The sequence below is a fragment of the Mauremys reevesii genome, linkage group 16 (assembly GCF_016161935.1).
Source record: "Mauremys reevesii isolate NIE-2019 linkage group 16, ASM1616193v1, whole genome shotgun sequence".
In the NCBI taxonomy this organism is placed as follows: Eukaryota; Metazoa; Chordata; order Testudines; family Geoemydidae; genus Mauremys; species Mauremys reevesii.
This window is the reverse complement of record NC_052638.1, coordinates 22,889,070-22,911,569: the sequence shown is the minus strand read 5'-3', so window position 1 is coordinate 22,911,569 and position 22,500 is coordinate 22,889,070. Positions and strand designations below refer to the sequence as shown.

At 40.6% G+C, this 22,500-nt stretch overlaps 1 protein-coding gene across 8 annotated transcripts in view; it reads right to left on the bottom strand.

The window, feature by feature from the left end:
• ZNF536 (zinc finger protein 536) overlaps nt 1-22,500 on the bottom strand; it is a 521,459-nt gene that overhangs the window by 298,229 nt on the left and 200,730 nt on the right. The gene's annotated exons all lie outside the window — the stretch shown is intronic.

Below are 22,500 nucleotides of genomic sequence, written 5' to 3'. Positions count from 1 at the left end.
TACCCATAAGGTAGACACAATAATCCCTACCATAGGTCACAGTCAAGTAGTTTAAGACTTTTTAACGGCCTGTTGAAAAGTGGAGTTCCATATTTATTGGTTCCATGTCCTGTTGATTAGTTAATTTTTAGCCCAAGTTACTGGGGTGCCTAATATGATTTTTTATACATGTTCCCTGCCCTTCCCCCCTTTTTAAAGTGACTGTATGAATTGTAATGGTATTAGAATTGTTACCTATATTGACTTAACTGATTGTTTTTACTCTTTATAAAGCCTAGGTTTTACTAGTTGTACCATTCCTGGATCACACTCCAGCTAACACATAAGCACTTGCATAATTTTACCCACGAGTAGTTCCCATCGAATGAAATGGGAATCTCTAGTGCTCAGCACTTTTCACATCTAAGTGTCTCACGTTGGCCAACCAAAAACTGAGACACCCAACATCACTCTTCCCAAGATGGCTGTTATTCTTTCCAGAATAAAGCTTTCCTGCTTAGACAAATAATTACGGTAAGGAATGGGAAGAAAGAGAGGAAAGTAGCAGCTAAAATGAAGCAATGTGGAAAACTCACATACCTGCTGCTTAAGGCTAAAGCAATGAACCAAAACTCTGGAAAAGCAGCCCCTGGGTGAAGAAGAAAGACCTTGAGCTATAGCACCAGAGACCATACGAACATCCGAATACTTAAATTCTCATATCTCAAATACAAATGGTATAGCGAAATCTGGCTGGTCAACCTATACTTTTCTTTCTCTAACCACTAATAATGTTTGAAAGGAGCTATTTTTGAAGCAGCCCTTACACAGTGTTTCAGCTCACTATTGTCAGCTTCACTTCTCAAATGCAATTTGATTTATAATTATGTTTTAAAACAATAACATGAAAATAACATTAGGATGCCATAATCTGAACTTTGTCTATTTACGCACATAATATAGGTTTGCAGTGGATCTTCAGCATGGCTCATCTGGAACACACTCTGCTTCATATTCTTCCCTCCCACCATTTAATATACTATGCTACAAGCTGGCCTGCAAAGATGCAGTTGTAGCACCATATATGTGAGTGAGGTCCAAGAGAGTCCATGGTCTGCTCTGTCATTCAGTCTACTCAGTAAAGAGGGATGGTGCTCAAGCTCACGGCCTTGGCCTCCTGTTTTGGACGCAAGAATAGGAGATGAGAGGGGTTTTGGCTCTGTGAGCATATTTTGAAATGGCAGGAAAAATGTAAGACATATACAGCCAGGTGATGAAGGGAGTTGTGTCACTGACTTCAGTAGAGCAGGAGTAAGTCCATAAGTCACAACCTGCTGATGAAACAAGCCTAGCATGGCTTCTACTGGCTTAGACAAAAGGAGGTTCCCTTTTCCTCACCAACTTTCTATGGGCTTTGAGGGAACTAGTTCAAGTGCCTGCCGAGCACAATACCCAGAGATCAAGTGCTATCTAAGGCTGAGTGAACTCTCTAGTGTGTTGTTTTCCGGGCTCAGAAGCAAATGAATCCCTGCAGGTTTGCTTGGAGGTTTGAGTTTGACCAACTTGCCACCTGCCCATTGCAGGAAAGCCCAGGCCCTCATGCTTTCACATAAGGTGACAAAGGGGTGTTCCCAAGGCTTATTAACATAGAGCTGACATGCGTTGTGGGGCTGAAAGTTACCTATTTTCCCAGCTGTGCAAATAACTCAGACCAGTGTTCACTGAACTTTGCAATCACGTGCTGTAGTTTGCAAACCCATCAAACACTGAACACAAGATATAGTTCAGAGGGGACTAAGGTTCATTGAAAATATTTCCTTGCACTCTAGCCCCATCACCTGATGAGAGAAAACCACTGACTAATTGATTCCACTCTGGTGTCTGTCTGACCACCAGTTTAGAGGCAAATTGGCACCAAAGCAGTATATACCTAAAGGCAAAGAGAAATGGATCTGTCTCTGAATACCAGTGCTAAAGCAAATGAACTAGTAAAAAAAATTAGCTGTGCCTTAAAACCAAGTTTGAAATTTTATAGGCACTTACTCCATAATTTGTACTTGGGCCTTCTGTTATTTTTAAACAAATCTAATTTCTTACAGCTGTGAAATTTACATTTTAAGAGTGTCTAGTGGCCATGTGCATTAATTACTTTATTGTAATATTTTAATGAGTTTGGGGTTCAACTCTGGAAGAATCCTACTGAATCCCTGTTTCCTAGAGAGTTACACTAGAACCTGATTCAGTCACAATGAAGGGTTCACCTATGCTACAAGCTAGGGGTCTGATTCCCCCGCTCATATGCACATCCTCAAGCTAGCTCTCATTGAGCTAGCAGAAGTATAGACAGCAGCGTAGCCATGACAGCATGGGTAACAGCAGCATAGCTTCGCCGTGCTGAGTACAGACCTGCCTGAAACCAGTTGGTATCTACTCAGCTGAGCCTTGCCTCCGCTCCTGCTCCCTGTGCTACCACCGCTATGCTACTACTTATACTCGAGTTTCTTCTACCAGAGCTACCCTGAGTATGTGTACATGAGCAGAGAATCCCACCACTAGCTCATAGCACATATGTAGCCTAACACACCCAGGGCCAAACCTGGATGAGCTCACACAGTTTTTATGTATGCCTTACAAACACACTAGACTTTGGGACAGTTCAGATTTGGAGATGAAATTTGGCACTACTAGATTTCCCTACATTAGAACACCCCAAAACTCTGGGGAAGTTTGTATTTCAATCTAAACTTCATGGCTCAGACTTTTTTGGGGGGAGGAGGGGGCGGCAAACAGAAGCAAGAACGTTACAGAAAAAGTGTACTATTCAAACTATTCAGTAATGTTAGCCTCTATGCTGGCCAATACTGGTCTTAATTAAAATACTACATAAAAGAGTACACACTGATGCAAACTCTCCAATCTTTAATACATCTTGATATAATCATATTTAGAGGCAAAAGTTGGAAGTCCAGCACATCTCCTAAATTCACCAGAGATGTACTGGAAGGCTTCCCTTTTGTTGTAGGAATTGAAGGACATTTGAAATATATAGGATTACATAAAACACATGTTCATCTTAGCACCCCTTGATTTATTTTGGTGGCTTGTGCCACAACCTGAACTCTTCTAATATATTTTTGTGCGTGAATATGTCATGTGAAATGCTGATCAGATGCAACAGGATATACAAGTTAAATGGCTAGAGGTTTTGTGACAGAAAAGAAAAGAAAAGAAAACCTTTCCAACATCTTCATGAGGCTTTATAAGAGAAGAGAAGATTGTCTTGGTAATAAGAAAATCTGACCACATTTTCAACTATCCTTTACCAGGACTCAGTTGTTGTGTTTGCCGTTTTGCAGGTGTAATAATCTCCATCTTTGGGACTGAACCAGAGATCTCTAGAGCTCAAACATGGTCTTCTACAGCTTGAGCTAAAGAAATATGTCCCCTAGCTGCTGCTGAGTGACTCATATCCTCTATGGATCAAGTAAAGATGTGAACATGTACTACACACCGAATAGCGGGTTACGCAGACACAGATGAATGGGAGCACAGTCAAACTGGATGTCTAGGTACATGACTGTGCCTACAAATCAGGAGTCGAGATGTTCAATTAACCTCAACTGCAGCCACAAATAATTGGAGTCACAGTGATTAGCATCCATAATCAGAGGTCAGTGTTGGAAACACAGCCCTTTATGTGCACACCTTCTCACCTCTCTCAGCTCACTTGGCATGGGTGTGTCTTTGAGCACAACTACAATGAACTAGCCAGATTTGCATTTAAACCACTTACAATAAGAGCACCTGGTATTACTCAATACACGCTTTTTATCGGATTGAAGCTAAACTTTGTTATAACTGGTGGAGATAGTGGTTTGTGGGCTATGAAAATTCTGTAATAAGACATTGTAATCTGTCTTGGGGCCAACAATACTGTTCTGTTTACTATGCAACTAACAATAATTTGTCAAGATTCTATATCTGATAACTGGAAATAGGGGTGAGGGAAAACTAAAGGCATTAGAAAATTTCACAGGAAAATGAATTGAGGGCTGTAAGGTATTTGCCTGGACATTCTCTCTCACTCCCATTAAGAAAACCACCCCACTGCTTCAAAGGATGTTTCCACTCAATGTACTTAGATTGTAAGTTCCTTGTGGCAGGGACACAGTCTTTCCTTACACCTTGCGCATTGCCAAGCATACTGAACAATAGAATAATTTCATTTTTAGAAGAGTATTGATAAAACACCGACAAGAAAAATCTTAGTTAAACCACATGAAAGCTATAGTATTAAACCAGCAAGGGTCACAAAAAAATTAAGATTAAGACCAACTGTGTACACAACACTGTAGCATTTGTGGTAAGTACAGACAGAATATCACCCTCTGTTTTGAATTTCCTGGCTCTAATAGACTGGGTTCCCTGCCTTTGTGTCACTGAAACACTGGACTTTGTGTTTACACTTAAACCTGTGTTAAGCAATCACCATATGGAGCAGCAAAACCCGGTGACCTAATATAGGTGGTCTTTAACTAAAGGTCAAGATAAATTATATCAGGAGCCACATGGGGATACTTTTAAGTGGATGTTTAAGACAAGAGGTTGCCTGTGGTGAGGTCCATAATGCAGTTTCACTGTAACATAACTTAAATGTGTAGCTGCAATTTACCACAGAATTCTGATTTTTCTTCTGGTCTACCTCTGACTATACACATGTGTCTATTGACCCTGATCCTACAGCAGTACGAGTAGGAACAGATCTATTACACAGATTAACTTGACCCTCAAACATCATTTATGGGATGTTATGGTCTATCTCGCTAAATCTATCTTTGCAAAAAATAAAACAAATGAGGCTTTTTCTAAACTAGCTAATGCAGTTTTGTGTTCTCTGAAGTTTGACGCAAGGGGCTCGCTTGTGCCTATGATCTAGTGCCCCCATATTTGGGGCAGCATGGAACTACACCACCCAAGCAAGAGCTTGGAGAGCCATTTTGCTACAGGGAAGTGCAAGGCCTCCTGAAGCTTCACAGCTCTCTCCTGCAGCTACAGCTCTTAAAAGGGTGCACCTGGTGATCCCATATATGCTTGTGCAAGTGAAGGGAAGCACAGGCTACCCTTCTCTTTGCCCCTTGTGAGCGGCAATGAGGGGCACCACCTAGGCACAGCCCCCAAGCAGAGAAGCAAACACAGTACGTCTTAGGATGGTATTAAGAAATGAGATATCAAATTTATTACAGCGTTTTACAATGGGAAGTGTCAGGCGATCTTAACTACAAGCAGCTCTGCCTACAATATTGAACAGCGTACCGAAGGTCAGTCAGGTTCTCCTCTTTACCCTCTCACAGAATACAAGAAGAAAGGGATAGCCAAGGAAATGGAAAGGCAACATATTAAACCTGATAAAAAGAAACATTTTTTAAATTATTTTTACACACTGCATTGTTAATCTGTGGGACATGCTGCCACAAGATATCACTGAGCCCAAGAGCTTGGCAGCATTAATAAAATGATAGTTATACGGATAACGTGAACAACTACAGTACTGTTACATAGGGAAAAATAAAAAGAGGTATAAACTCTCATTTTCCAGAGAATAAACCAACCACCAAGTGATGGGAAATAGGAACAAACTTCTGCTTTTGAGAAGGGTATTTTATAACTGACCATTACAGGGATGTTTTACCTTCCTCTGCAGCACCTAGTGCTGGCCACTGTCAGAGACAGGACACCCAACAGGATGGACCACTAGACTCATTCTATGTGGTGTGGAAATTCTATGTTCCTAACTAGGGGCCCAAATTTACTCCCAGACTAAGACTTTGCACAATGTGGTAAGTTTTTCCTAGGAGCGATTCTGTCTGCAGTAATTAGCCCCTTGAACATTTGTGTTTTAGTGGAAATACTGATATGCCTCTTAGAACTTATAACAGCACAAAAAGTGATCTGACTCTAATATAGAGCATGAGGTGAGACTCCTGAAAACTTTTTGCATGAAGAAAGCCTGGAATTTACAAAAACCCATCAAGCAGACAGCTCTAAAAACTATTTTCAAAGGTAATAAATTAAGTACTCTCTTAAATGTAATTCAATCATCCACTTTTATAGTAGCTTGATTCTATTAGTTGTCCTATGCGTTTTACAAAACAGAACTCCATTAACATTATTCACTTATAGTTCCCATCTATAAGTGGATATTCTGCTCAACAGGCTTTAAATAGATTCTTTTCTGAAATTGCTATTAAGCATACTTTTACTCTAAGAGCAAAGTAGGCACAGGATTATGCTTGTATTCCATGCAAAGGATACATTTTCAGCAAGCAGAACCACAGTCTTATGAAGTAAAAATACTTGATATAAGCCGATTGTTTCTATCCTTTCTAACCATGTTCAATAAGAACTCTATTCTGGTCTTTTGAGTTACATACAAAGTCTCTGATTGGGCTGAATAAAGGTATCTTATGGACCGCTTGGTGACTGTGTCCAAGGCGGACTTCGATCACGAGAGACTGCTCATAAAAAATGCTGGGTAATTTTTGTTTTATTTTCTCTACTTAAAAAAATGCAATAGGTGACCCCTGCCTTTATATACCGTTTTCAGAGCCTATTATTAAAAAAAAAGGTTACCTACATTTGGCAACTCATTTTTGTTGGTCGTGAGATTTCACTGTAGGTAATGTGCACCCTTCATCCTCATAACTGAAACAACCTCATATTCTGAATGTGGTACATACGTAGATACATACAATGCAGGGCCAAAATCAAAACACCCTGTCAAGTGTCAGTCCCAAGGGACCTTAACCACTTTACAACATCAGGCTATCACAATACAGTAGTTTTTCCAGCTGTAACTAAATGCACACCGATCATATAGATTTGGTAGTGACAGTGCAATCCATACACAGATATACATCTATACATCTCTCTCTCTCTCTCTCTCTCTCTCTCTCTCTCTATATATATATATATGGCTAGATCCTCAGCCCTGTGGTTACTGCATTTGGAGTTCAAGTCTGGTTTCTTAGGTTGGGTAGCGTGATGGAAATCATACAGTACATCTCCTTTGCCCCGATTGGCTAAACTAATCCCAGGTCATTAAGATTGTCAGCCCCACTCACCAAAATTATAACCATTTTTTCAGAGGAAAGGGCTGCATTTCATCTGACCACTCTGATTCAGCCTAGGGTGGAGGTGGGATTTCTCCTAGTCTACGCCCCTGTTTCTCTCTGGTTCTGTCATACAGCGGCCTAGTAAATACATTGCCTTCCACAATTCCTCTGGGAACTGTCTTACTTTCACTTTATACCTGACCTGACTAACATATCTCCCAGTTTTACTAGGATAAATTTAGTAATATATCTAATGCGTGTTTCCTGTCCCATCACACTGAGCCCAATAGTACACTATTGCTCCAAAGAGGCGTACACAATAGACACCCTTGTCTAGCTCCTGAGCTGTGCCCAAGGAACATTTAGCAGCACAGCTCAAGGGTGGGGAAGGTACAAAGGTGACTTTAAGGCCCCTTGCGATATGCTTCCCTGATCTTGGGGCAAATCTGTTGCTGGGCTGGCCCCCAACATAAAATCAGAACATCTTAAGGGCCACTATAATGTACACTGGCTGACAATGGCTCCAAGAGGACTTTCTGGTTGCGTGGGCTCAGGATGGATCCCTGTCTACGCTCCCTTTTCTCATCCACCTTCCACCAGAACATCTGTAGTGTTGGAGCAGCTACATCAGCAATATACCACCCAAAGATTCCTCAGCTCTGAACTAAATCCTCCATGGGGAAGATCCACTTGATTTAAGGGCAGAACTTTACATTACTGAAGCAGCAGAAACCTGCCCAATTGTATCACAAGACTACGGGCCACCTCTGTAATTCCTTCAGCTAATGGCACATTTTCTTCCTACAGTATACCGGGTACTATTTTATTACTCCACCTGACCGAGTTGTTCCCTAGGTTTACAAAAGAAAATTTTCACAATACAGTTCCCTCCATCCATCCCTGTGGCCAGATCCTCAGCTGATATAAGTCAGCAGAGCTCAATACAATGGAACTACAGAGATACACATCAGCTGAAGATCTGAAACCAAGTGTCCTATTCCGGGGCTCAGATGGCAGAGGGAGGAAAGAAGAGAGAATTTCAGTCCTAGGTCTCTCATTCAGCTCAGTCTGTTTCTTCTTAGTATTTATTTTTGTTTCTGTGTAGCTGAACAACAGTTGTATTCAGCTGCTCATTTATAAATAAAAATCAGCTTCACATGGGTGGGTTGGCGTGCCCCTGGTTTTTCTTTCAATTCCCATTATTTTAATTTTATATATTACATACATATTTTGTCAGCGAAACTCACTGTGTTATCTGAAACATCTGTGGTACCCTGCTGTGGAGAAGGCCAGCGCTGCTGCTGCTTCTGCTGCTTGTCTTCATTCGTTTGTTAAGCACTGATTTGCCAGCGTATTCCTGTGACCCTGCACAGTGCACAGGTTAGATTCAGTAGTGCCTGGGCTGCACATTAGAAACAATAGGATTGCTTGAACTCTCAGGCAACACCTCTTGGTTCACAATGAAACACAACTGCAGGAGCTTAGGTTTGTGGGAAAATGTGAAACCAGGATTTTGCACGTATATTAGTGCAAACTGCTTATGGATGTATAGCTTGGAATTTGTGCATAAACTGGAAGGACAAGAAAATTCACTGATGTGGTACACACCAGAATGGAAAGAGTTCACACAGGTCTAGCGTATATAAAATTGGAGGGCAGGCTCAGCACAGTACATAAGTTTAAGATATGGGGGAGGTGAGAGAAATTGTAATTTATATATCAACTTTTCTGACATTTCTTTATTCTCTTCAAAATGAGAAGTTATTTATATTGTCACCTTTTATCGTTTTTATTCATATTCTTTATTGCCCTGTCCCCAATGTGTTCATGATGAGCAGTCTAGGACATACTGCTTTTTGGAAAGACAGATTATTATTTAATGCATGTAGGGTGCATGAAAATTCCAAGTTTCTTGTGGTGATGTGCCAAGATAATAAAGGGCAACTTAAAAATCACACATCTGTCTGAACATTTTTTACATAGTAGTTTTACAAAATAACACCTAAGATTCTGATATCCAAAACATTAAAGGGAAAAAGCATTTCTCTGGTTTTTTTGACATGTAGTTTGTGTGCAAAACAGCACTTTATGTATTCTCAGTTTCACCCATTTCCTCTGTACAGTGTATGAATCCATTTGTCCTGCTCTTTATGTGGGTTGTTCTCACAGCAACCAGGGAGAGAAATACACTGTTTTTTTTTTGTTTGTTTGTTTTGTTTTGGGGGGGTTGGTTGTTTTTTTTAAGAATAGGAGAATGTGATTATAAAACCAAGAGGACTCAAGAGGTGGTATAGGAACTAAAACTAATTACAGATCTTTTCACACTAGATTTCAAGTTCATGGTGTCCCTTTTAAGGTTCTAATGTTTAAGACACCTCCCTGTGCTACCGAGAAAGATGGTACTATGAAAACTTTCTAGGAAGCTTTCTCCATTTAAAAGGATTTACCCATACACATAAAAACCTGAATTAAGCTGTAAGTCCTGTAGATAAACACAAAACAGCTTTATGTACATTTTCCAGAACTCCCAAAGACTCTGGGCCTGATTCAGAAAATAATTACAGTATGGAAATGTCATGTGATTTTTGTCACTGATCTTTTCCATGCAAGTCAGTGTGCATGTGTATCCAATTCAAGATCCAAAATTGAAGACTTATGTGGAGATAATTATAAGTGAAATTAAAACAGAGGCACTGGAAACACCCCGCTTTCCTTGAAAAATAACTGATCATCTAGTCATAGCAGGAATTTGCAAAGGATATTATACAATAAATTATTTGTGGCAAGCATTTTGCTGTATCTCTCACTAGCAAGACTGTGGTGGCAAAGGGGGGGTGGGGAAGGAGGAGAAGGGAACCCATTAAACAGACTCCAGACAGCTCTTTCACCGCAACATCCCTTCAGCCTGAAGTGTATTTGACTTACATTTATACAGCATTAGCACCCACAATGTGCTAGGAACTGTAGGATGGCATAGTTTCCACCCGCAAAGAACTTACCATTTAAGGCCCACATCCTGAACACTCAGCACAGCCGAAGAGGAAGCTGCAGATTTGACCATAGGCCACCACCATCTTTCATACTCCCCCCACCAATTCTGAGTTTGTTCAACTTCTGACCCAGTCCTTCGGGTCCAGTAGGCCAAACCTCAGAACTGTTCTAGCTGCTTCAGATGTCTGTCAGAAGCCTCAAGGGGCCAGTCAATCAGCCAAGGATAGCCACTTCCCCCCACCTTGCCCCCTAGGCTAGGAAGGGAGAGGCACATAACTGCTATAGCAGCCCTACACTACCCAAGGACTGCCTTGGAGATGGGAATGTTCCAGGCTCCAGTTAGCTCTACTTTATGGCTGCTTTGGACCACCACAGAGGTGCACAGCAGACCCCAGGATTTGATCCCAAACTTATAAGAAGAATGTGCTGATGTTTTTTAAGAGCAGAAGTGAATAGAGATGCTAGCTCATATAAAACAAAATATAAACTAGTCAAAATCTTGGAGAATGCACTGGAAAAACATATCTTTATAATTGAAACACTAAGAAGTGCTAAAGTCCACATGATATATTTGAATGTCTGCTCTCTTTATAAAAAGCACTCCACTCCACATTGATCTATGTGGTTGAAGAGTTGCTAACTTAAGCCATGATCCTGCAAAGGGATTCATGCAAGCAGAACCTTCCATCTTATCCTTCTGCAGTGCTGGGGCATAAAAGCAGCCTTGACATAACACACTGCTTTATGTCAAGTTTTTTCTAAGAGATTCCTGGATGAGCACGAGTGTAGTACATTACACTAGAATGGCAGAGAAATTCCCTTTTGCTCTGTCTTGGTGTACATCTCGGTCTCTTCTTATTCAGTTTTACATTCATTTGAATAGTACACCCATCCCTTTTTGCAGTATAGGCATAGAGCCGAGCACAAAACAATGGTGAGTGGTCATTGCTCCATAACTGAAACAATCATCGATTACTATTGAATTTTGAAGCCATGCCTGCCTCAGACTGAAGGTTAGAATCTGACCCTAAGTCCATTAAATCACACAGTCTTTTTAAGTTTAATCTTTAGAAGATTTTGATTGTAAACAAAGAACACTACACATGGAAAAAATATCATGAACTTATGACTTTACATCCAAGCCAGGGTTCAAATTGTGTGTGTGATTTGGCAACAAAAAGATCAGGTTTATGCAAAGATGCACACATACTGGCATGTGGACAAAGCTGCATTGCACACATGTTCACACCCAAAATATACATATGGCTCCCACTTTAGTACAGGCAGAACACATATCAGATTGGTTGGCTTTGGCCTTTAGAAATATTTTCTTCAAGTCTTTGTTAAAAAAAATACTACTTTGAGTGGCTCTTGAAGACACGTCATTATCTATGAAGGAGATGGCCTGCAATCCAATACTAGGTAACCCCTAGATCAGGTGGAAGCAGTGGTGCTGGAACAATTTTTATAGTGGGGGTGCTGGAAACCATTGAACAAAATTTTAGACCTTGTATATGATAGGAACCACTTCAAGCCAAAGGTGCTGCTGGACCCCCAGTGTCTTTAGCTCCAGCACCCTTTGGTGGAAGGTGCACCCTTCAACAAAAAGCACCGATTTAATCCATCAACCAAGGGCAGCAATGAGATGTAGGCAGCCTAAACATTATACAACCTCTGGAGTGCATCAGTCTCTTCCACACTCCAGCTACTGCATGGAAGAGGGGAAAAGATTCCTGCTGCTAATAATTTGGAAATGATAATTAAGAGGGGACCCCACTGCTGCTGTGAGTCTCCCTCCTTCTCCCAATCACTGAATGGGCTATTCGGTCCTCTGGGCCTCCTCTTCTCTTCCTGATAGAAAATGAACCTTTTAAGTGTTCCTAAACTTGATCCAGTTCCCAGTGAAGAGAAATCAATGGGAGTTGGAGTAATCTTCAATCAAGCCCTCTTTCCCCAATATCCCACTGAGTAAGCACATGAATACAAGGTGGATGGTCACAGGAGTGTCCCAGGCTCCATCTTCAGGAAGGAAGGTAGGATTTGGCAGCCATGTGAGCTCAGAATGGGCTTTGCCTCCCTATGTCTCACTCGAAGAGGGTCTGCCCCCTTGAAATAGGGAGTAGCCTCTGAAGCTGCAAAAGCTTGGGTGACTCACTGAGCTTCTGTATTCCCCAGAGCCACAGAGACAAGTTTATCCTGGACTGGGTCCTAATCTTGGATGAGAAAATGAAAGGCAAAATGTAAATTACCACAAAGACATAATGCATTCATAGCACTGTATCAAAAGAACACATGGCTGAGACGAAAGGCTATACATTGCTGGCCTGGATTGTCACCAACATTTTCCATTTGGAGTAAGAGAGTAAAAAAGGGATATATTCTCATCTCTATGTGTGGTGAGATTTAGGGCTTGTCTACATGATGTCACAGTCCTGACTGCAGGGGAGTGAACTGTAAAGCCAGAAAATATCTATATAAATCCATGGTAGGCCCACATCTTGAATACTGTGTGCAGTTCTGTTTGCCCCATCTCAAAAAAATGCTATATTAGAATTGGAAAAGGTACAGAAAAGGGCAACAAAAATGTTTAGGAGTATGGAACAGCTTCCATGTGAGCAGAGATTAAAAACACTGGGACTCTTCAGCTTGGGAAAGAGATGACTAAGGGCAGCTAGGATAGAGGTCTATATAAATCATGAATGGTGAGGAGTAAAAGTGTTATTTACTCCCTCCCATAACACGAGAGCCAGGGGTCACCCATTGAAATTAACAGGCATCAGATTTAAAACAAAAGGAAGTACTACTTCACACAATGCACTGTCCCCGTTGAACTCATTATGAAGGCCACCTATAACTAGGTTAAAAAAACCATTAGATAAGTTCATGGAGAATAGGTCCATCAATGGCTATTAGCCAAGATGGCCAGGGATTCAACCCCATGCTCTAACTTGCAGAAGCTGGGAGTGAATGACCTGGACTGGATCACTTGATAATTGCCCTGTTCTGTTCATTCCCTCTGAAGCATGTGGCATTGGCCACTTCTGGAAGACATCTAGGCTAGATGGAGCACCGGCCTGACCCTGCAGAGCCATTCTTACAGAAAGCGCTCTAAAGTGTGGTGCTCTAACTGCCCTGTGTAGACCCTCATGGCATGAAACTAAAAGGTTTGTATTAACATAGTCCTGTTTGAAAGGGGAGTGTATCAGTGCAAACTAGGTACCTTTTAGTTCACACCAGGAGGGTCTATTTGGGCAGTTAGAGTGCAACACTTAAGAGTGCTCTACAGCTCATTGCCCCCCCATGAAGGCGTGTGGACAAGCCCTTAGTATTAACAGGAGTTATGAACATAAATCTCTAGCCAGTGGTTCCCAAACTTGTTCCGCCGCTTGTGCAGGGAAAGCCCCTGGCGGGTCGGGCCGGTTTGTTTACCTGCCGTGTCCGCAGGTTCAGCCGATCGCAGCTCCCAGTGGCTGCGGTTTGCTGCTGCAGGCCAATGGGAGCTGCTGGAAGCGGCAGCCAGTATGTCCCTCGGCCCGTGCCGCTTCCAGCAGCTCCCATTGGCCTGGAGCAGCAAACCACAGCCACTGGGAGCTGCGATCTGCTGAATCTGCGGATGCAGCAGGTAAACAAACCGGCCCGGCCCGCCAGGGGCTTTCCCTGAACAAGCGGCAGAACAAGTTTGGGAAACACTGATCTAGATACTTGGGTGGGAGTAAGCCCCAAATTCTGGAATCAGTGTAGGAGAAAAGTTCTTTAAAGGCTAGGCCAAGGCTGTCAACTACTCTGCTAACAAACTGACAGAAAAAGAAGTTCAGATTTTACCTGTGATGCCCCTTTTCTATTAACATTGATGAGTTTAAGATTCATGGTTCATACTTAGATTGTAAGCCCTTTGGGGCAGAGACCATCTTTTTTATTCTGTATATGTCCATTACCTAGCACAATGGGGTCCTGGCCCATGTCTGCGGCACAATGAAGTCCTGGTTCATTAGAAGAGCTACAGTAATAGGTAACAACAACAACAGTAATAATAAGGTCGTAGATGATATTCCCTTCCAAAAAGTCCCTCGCTTTTGCCATTACTGATTGGGTATATCTGTTCATTAAACAATAATTAATATTTCCAGAAAACGTTACAAGAAATAATATGTTCATTAGCCTTAGATTTGCAAAATATTATTATTATTTTTTGGATTTTTGTTGTCATTGCTGTTATTATCTACCGATACACGAGTTTCTCAATGAAGACCCAGGATCAGAACAACAGGCTGCAGGTCAGGATTTGCATGCATTAGCAGATCTGGCTTTGGAAGCTGAATTATCTCCTTCCATTATAGGACCCAATATGGCCCTCATAAGAGGTCCTTAGCACCTTGTGAGATCAAGTCCTATGACTGAAACCTATGCTGTAAGTTACTTTTTTTCTGAGCAGAAATTAGAACAAGAAAGAAATTGAGGAATGTGAACACTGCAAACAAATCAGTGCAAAGTTCTTTAGAGCAGGTGTTCTTATAATTGTGCTACATTTGGAAAACTCACAGCATTCAGTGAACCTTCAATTCACACACCCAGCTGCGTGGGGTGGTGGTCTATTGTTAGTATACAGGTTTGCAATAAAAAACATGAAGTAATATTGGCTGGCACAAGGGCTGCCAACGTTTTTCTTACTTTGTCTCTCTGCATCTATTTATTTAGTTCTGCTTGCTTTGTTTCTGCTTTTACATTCAGCATATTCAAGGGTCATAGTGGGATTTTAAAAAGAAGTAACAGCACACACAAGACTTTTGAATGCTCAGAAAAAAACTCAAACAGGTTCACGCATAAGAGAACAAAGATGCAAGGATGGCTTTGAACCTGAGGGTCTCTTGCACTGCAAGTGCATTGCCAGCATGTCACAGGTGTATGCCATATGAGCAAGTGAAAAAAATATAATGGGATTGTGAAGAGGTGTGAGGATGATGGGTCTGTGTCCAGAATGCATTAATCCCAGGGTAAATGTGTACATCTGTTAGATATTTAGATGGTTCCTACTAGTAGTCTGTACAGATATCTAAGCAGGTGAACATCAACAGCTTTGAGACTGTATGTGAGGTGGCATGAGAAAGATTTCAGGCACTTTGGGCAACATGAGGGAAGCAGTGTATCTACTAATTATAACACAGGCCTGGGTAGTCAGGGATCCTGAGTCCTATTCCAGACATGGCTGCTGATTTACTGTGTGATCGTGGGCAAATTTTTCCGTTCCTCAGTTTCCCTGTCCCTAAATTAGGAATACTAAACGTTAGGGCTGATCAGAGGATGATAATTCTGTTTCACGGATGCTTTCAAGGATTCAAAATTTAGTTTTGTTCTACATTCTAATGAAAACAAAACCTTCTATGGTTTTTCAGACACGGAATTGCATTGAAAAGTATGGTTTTGGATCAAAAAACTGAGCATTTGGGGGTACATATGTCTGGCTGTCTCCTGGTAGGTAGGTGAATGACTTTAGAGGTGGAAAACTTAGTTCAAGTCCTTACTCTTTCTGATTCAGAGCAGAGTTTTTCATCCCAGCTCACTCTGAGTCAGGCAGAGCATAGGCTTGAACCCAAAGGACTCGCCACCTTCCCAGCCATTCCTTATCCCCGAGGCTATAAAGTGTGAGATTTTCTGTCTTCCCTTTCACCCACCAAAAAATTAATGGGCATGGATGCACCTCCACAAAACAGCATATTGCAACAAAATGAAATTTCATCAAAAATGTTCCAATCAGCTTTACACTAAATATCCTTCACAGAAGAACAGAGAGTGTTCATTAATGTTTGTAAAGCGTGTTGAGAGAGGCATGGATGAAAAGTGTGAATTATTATTATTAGCACAGACAAGTAGATTGCAAAAGCTAAATTTACAATCCACACACCTAGTCCGCTCAGATTCTGCCACCCAATAGCATGACTTTTGGGAAATGAGACGAAAACGTTTTTCATAGCAAGCATGAAAAGTCTTCTCTAATGCACCCACATTAGGGAAATGTTTTTTCCTTCAAATGAAATTTTTCTATAAAGAAAGAAAATAAACAAAAATTCGACAAATCACGAACACTATAAATAGGCCAGCAGCAGTAGTGGAATCTGCATAGCTTGAATTGAAGTAGTCAAAAGAATACAAGCCACTAAAGGCTTTAGAATCCTACCGGAGCCTATAGTCAGAGGGCTAAGTTCTGTCCTTGAATGCCCACGTGGCACTGTCTGAAGTCATCAGGAGCTGCAACTTCATATTTGGCCTTGAAATAGTACATATGCAATGCAGTATGTCTCTGCATATCATATCCATGGATTTGGAGTGGAGGATCTGCCTCATAATGGGTGTGATTTTCAAATTTGTTTAGTAGTGGCCAAACTCTGCTCCTACTGAAGTCAGTGGTAAAACTCCCATTGATTTCAATGGAAGCAGAACCAGGCCAATGTTGAGCAAATTTGAAAATCCAACCGAATATGCAAAATCATGTGTGTGTGATATGCATGCAGAGTGAGTGAGTGAGTGTGTGTGTGTGTGTGCGCGCGCACGTGCGCACACATGAGAGAGAGAAAGATGCGTACAGTTAATTTGTGGTTATATTATATTGTATCTTCCTTTAGTTTAACAAACTAATGTACATGCGCTAACAATTCATTACAAATGGTGTATATGCAATCTACTACTCTTTGGAAGCTAAAGAAGCTGTTACCAGTCTAATCTTTTGGGTACACACCTGCTGTGTTTCTGATATCACCTTTTTTGGATCATACCACTTGGGCATTCCAAGTACCTGATTCACCACTGCATGATTGCAGTGTTATGCTGGTGTAACTCCCTTGAAACACTGGAGTTCCACAGTGGTGAATGAAGTCAGTGCTGTGTATTAAAAGTATTAATTGAGCAAGCTTTTAGTTGGGACAAGCACATTGCATAATAACTATAAAATATGCCCAACATATTCCTTAGAACAGAGTCCAAAGAGTTTGATTAAAATTGACTGAAATTAGGCTTTCAGACTTCTGTTTAAAAAAATGAGAATTCATTTATTCAGCTTAATTCAAAGATTAAATATGATTAAAATTTCTATAAGATGTCTAGCTTTTCTGAAATATACTGCAGTGGCCATCAAAATATTGATAGTCATTGGTAAATTACTTCTGGTGTTTAATCAATGTTATTTTTTTATCATCCAATTTTTTCTTCAAGTCAGCTTCTAACACTAAACTACATTTCATCAAGGTTGGTAAAATGTTTAGAAAGGAACAGATGTCAGAATATGGGGATTGCCAATAACACTGATGGAAGCCAGTAATTTCTTTCCTGTCCAAAGGCAAAAGAATGAAGAATAATCTAGACTGTATACAATAATACAAGATTTACTGCAACATTAATGGCTATAAAAAGTAAAAGTATACAAAAGCTATCTCCATGTTTTCAAGCCATCACTAAGGACGGTGTTTTTCAATTTGAGACCATTTTTACTGCAAAATGAAAGGTCTATGTATTTTTAAACCTTTAAATATCCATAAAACACAGCTGAAGACCCAGGGTAGTATTAGTTGTTTCCAAAGATACTTGTATATTAATCTACTGTGTAGGTTAATAATTTTGCTAAATCTCAAAAAATATAGATGCGATCTTTCCTTTAAGAAAGCTGCTTGGCTTATTATTTACAGATTGTAACATTTACATAAGAGTTTGGTTTAACAAGAGATATAAATATAGATAAAACCCTTAGGACTTCATTCTTTAAACTGCCCTCTAAAAATCTGCCCTGCAATTTGCAAACTGAATTTTGTGCAGACTATTCTTGGAAGCCTTTTGTGAATTAGGGAGAACTGACTCGAAGCAGGGCTGGTTAATCACAATTTTGCAAATTGTACGTAGCAATCATCCACACATTGTGAAATTCAGATCTATAAAACGCTGATGTTTTAAAGCTGAAAAATAAATTAGCTAAGTGGAACTACTTTGCTAAGAAAAAAATTAAATCAGTACAAGACCCCTTACAACAAAAATCATTACAACAAAAAAATAAAAATAAAAATAAAAGGGCAACAGCCTCATGAATAATAAAGTGCATCTTCACTGCATGTCCCCACTACAATCCCACCTCTGATAAATTCTACTATTCTCCAGTTCCAGACTGCACAGGAGCCTAATATAAATACTCACCTGTCTATAGCATGTAAATTCCTTAGCTCTCAAGAATAAACTTATGGCAGGGTGTACTATTTAGGAGGCACCCGTATATTTGTCTATGATCTGGAAAAAGGTTTAAGTGAGGGAAAGACTGCTAAATTTTATTCTTTGATGTGTCTATAGCTGATTTTCCTCAGTCCAACTAAGGAAGTTGGTTTGATCATATGTTAAAAGTGGATGTCACTTGAGTAACAACTGTAGCAATATAGAATATACACAATACTCTCAGGTGCATGATAAATTAAAACACTTAAAACATTAATAAGTGGCAACTAAATATGTGGGCAGTTGGAGGATAAATGACATTATTCTGGAAACCAGGATTATTTCAAATATGTTTTTCCCTCTCCCTTCCCTGCACTTTCAGCATATGGCTAACAACTCCACCTGTATTTTAGGACAAAGCTAAATCAAGATACCCTTCTTTGCAGAGGTTTTGTGACTCGTAAAATTTAGTATAATGAAGGTCTCATTCAATTTATTTTCCCTTATCTTTTGCAAACTGTCTGTTTCAAGCTTTGCAGGAATACCCTGAAATTCATGTAAAATATTTTCAGTTATCAGTGTAATTACATATGACAAGAACTTCCAATTGGAATACAAAAGTAACAATGTGTGTGTTGCTTACTGTCCCGCCATTCCGAGGCCGCTCGGTACAGACACAAGTTACAAACAGTGGAAACCCTGTTTTCATTAAGTTGATCTTCACAAAGGTCAGGTTCCTTACCTCAAACATTCCAACAGTTGCTTAGACTGCAGTTCAGGAATTTTATGTAACACTGCTTTGCAAAAGCAAATATTTATATTAGTAAATACCATTAAATTATTATACTTGCACTGGTATTTTCTGCATGGTATAGTTGCAAAATGAGAAATGGAAATTTAAACTAAAGTGAAGGAGGAGAAAAACATGTTAAGCTTGTATATAGTAACAAACTTCTCTGTCTTTATTGTTGCACTGACGGCTATTAACTCAATGCATTGTTATGAGGCTTTACATTTTTATAGCTATCCTAATACAAATTTACGATCACGTGCGCCCCTCCAATACATGGTACAGAGAACAGTCTGAGGCAGAGAAGCCCTAAAATGAGTGAAAGGACGGTAGGTTCTCAGCTCAAACTCAACACTGTAGGGATTACATAGTTTGGCGTGTGAGACATTAAAAGAGGCAGAGCAGAGACACAGCCCGGGAGGTTCAGAATTCTAAGCACAAATACTCATGGAAGTTACTGCAGGCTGGACCAGCCTGACCTCCTCTGTGTGTTATCTACTCCCTCACAGACAGCACCTGTGAGGAGGCCATAACCAGCACCAGCAGGGTTCTTAAGTCAGGGGGTGGCCAGTCAATCAAAGGATGGAAAGCCCAGGTGTAGGGGAGAGATGGCCCAGGCTGCACAAAGCTCCCAACAGATCCCCTAAAGGAGACAATTTGCCAATGAGTCAACATGTGCTAACTTACAGAGTTTCAAGCACAGGTTTTATCCTACAGTGGGTTTTAACACAGGAGGACAGTATACTGCCCATGCATTGTATGCAAAATGACCCTATCATATTAGTCTGTTCATTTAAGAGACACTAGATGGTCATCACTTTTGAAAGGCAAGACATTTATTAAGTAATATAAACACATATTTAGGAGCCTAATCAGTTGATCCATAAAACAGATGAGGTGGGATTTTCAGAAGTGCTCAGCGCTGACCTAACTCTGCTTCCATTGACTTCAGCGCTTAGGCCAGCCCTGAGCGCGAAGGACATGGAGCTGCTCTAATAATTTATGAATTCCATGTTGACCGGGTTATTGGTATGTTCACTTTATGAGTGTGTTGGTTTCGTTTATTAAAGGGGTGAAGAATACAAACAGGAAGGAAACAGAATAGTTCAAGATAAGCCACTCAGTAAATACACAAGGGCTGCTAAGAGACTATGCCTGAATTATTAGCAGTGAAGATTCTACCTCCTGGCTCCAGCCATCTTACAGACCTGCATTTGATGACCAGGGCGATGGCCAGGGAACCAGAAAATCTAAAGGACTATAGCAATTGTTGAGGAGCTGTCTGCAGAAACGAGGCTGACATAGGAATCTGTGGGTGGGTATTAAGCTGGGCCACCACCACAGAATGGTAGGGCTTTAGGTAAGACAGTCCATATGCCTGTCTGTTGTGCTAAAATCCTTTTTCTCTAAATGCCTTGTCCCTACTCTTGAAATTAAATAATAGATTGGTTTCAGAAGTCTGTCTGGTTACTATATTTACTGCCGGTCACTATATTTACCGCCGGTCAGGTATCAAAACTCCATTGGACCTGCTTGGTAAGCACAGTTGATCCACAAAGTATTGTAGGCCCAAGGCGAGCCTTCAGAATAGGAGAATCGCATGAATCCATGCCAGGAAAGGCACAAGGCTTGAGACTGGGAGGATTCATTCAGAGAGACCACAGAGAGCATAGCAGTGCAGACAGCCCAGTAACCATGGTACTGAGCACTTTTGAAAATCCACAATATCTGAACTTCCTGGAACACCTGAGAGATTTGATTCAAGATCACTTAACTGAGATTGGTAAAGTCTGCTAATGTTTTATATAGTAATAGTCTGCTTCTACTACCCTTATTCTCCCTGCATACTACTTTACTCCATGAGAGATTCCACTGAAGTCAATGGACTTGATATTCTCCTGCAATGAATGAGAGGTGCAAGAAGGAGCATCAGGAAGCCTCGATTCTCATGGCTGACCCTAACACATTTCAGAGCTGCTTCTAAGCAGCAATAACTTGCACTTGAGGAGTGAGAGAGATGGACAGTACTTTCAATATCTGTCCTTAAGTGTTTTTTTGTCAAACTTTGATTCTACTAACATTCTACAGTGATGGACATTAGGTATGACATTTGTTGACATAATTTCAATAGTGACATCAGAAATCTTTGATACAGGAAACATAGGGACTATTTGACACAGGCAACTGGATAGCTAAGGGCACCGGAGATAGGACACAATTCACCTCTAAGTGACCACTGAATATCCAGCCCAGTATTCTAAAATTATTACCTACTGAAGGCTCTTCAGAGGCCTAGGCAGGAAGAGTAGCCTGAGAGATGTGAAAATCACAACAAATGGCATTGATTAACCAAAAGGGCCGAGAAACTAAGGATTTAATGGTCAGAGATACCAATCTCCTAAATGTACACGACTGAACCCCACTGGGGAGGAAGGAGGGCTAAGCGAATGGGGAAGATTGCACTACTGCCCCTATGCTCTGGATAATAAGATAGAATCAACAGCTGTCAATTTCATATTGGTCATGAACAATAAAATTACTGGAGGCGCAAATCATGTGAAATGTTACTTTCAATTATGTATTTACCAGAAAATTAACAACAGCTTCACAATTGGCTAAATATGAAGGTGTTAATAGTACTTATACACATGGAACAAAGGGGAAACAAATCCTGACATGAAGGCCCTGAGTCAGCAAACACATGTGCTTAACTTTAAGCTTGTGCTTAAGTCCGGACAACGTCAATGCATATGCTTAAGTGCTTTGCCTTGCTATGCAACTGCACTTGCTGTACTTTCTGAATGGACAAGGCTTATGTAGAAAAAGGTTAGGGTTAAATACCCTTTGTAGAGGCTTTAGTACAAATACGAAATCAACGCTAATCTCTGTGTGCCACAAGCTTTGCCAATTTCCTCTTATGTTCTACTCATTTTGCAATGGAGATCCACATTAGCAGATCTGGCATAGGGAGGAGTTATTAGATGGACACCAGTGAAACACTTGGAAAATGCTCAACCAATAACTATATCCAACTGTAGGGCTACCCTTAGGTTTCTTTAAATTGATTTTATTTATAGTGCCCTGTTCTAGCTGCCAAACACAGAACAGGCTCCTTAGTTGTTCAGCAAATTGTGGTTTCCCAGAAAATACTTACTGGGAATTAAAATATCTCCAAGCACATTCATTGTCGCTTAAAAAATTTATCCAGCATAATCACACAACATAAAAAAGGCAAAGCCCATTATGTTAATCATGTGCTGGACCCTCTGTCAAGTCACAAACAAGTTCTGCTGTTAAAAAAAGCAGTAGCGGCTGCAGTATTTGGTGGCATGGATTTCAGTGGAACAAAAGGCATTAATGGAATAAAATGCTGCACTGTACCACTAGGCCTGTTTGTGACATGCCAGGACCACAAACCAGGTACGTGACCTGCCTTTCACTTCC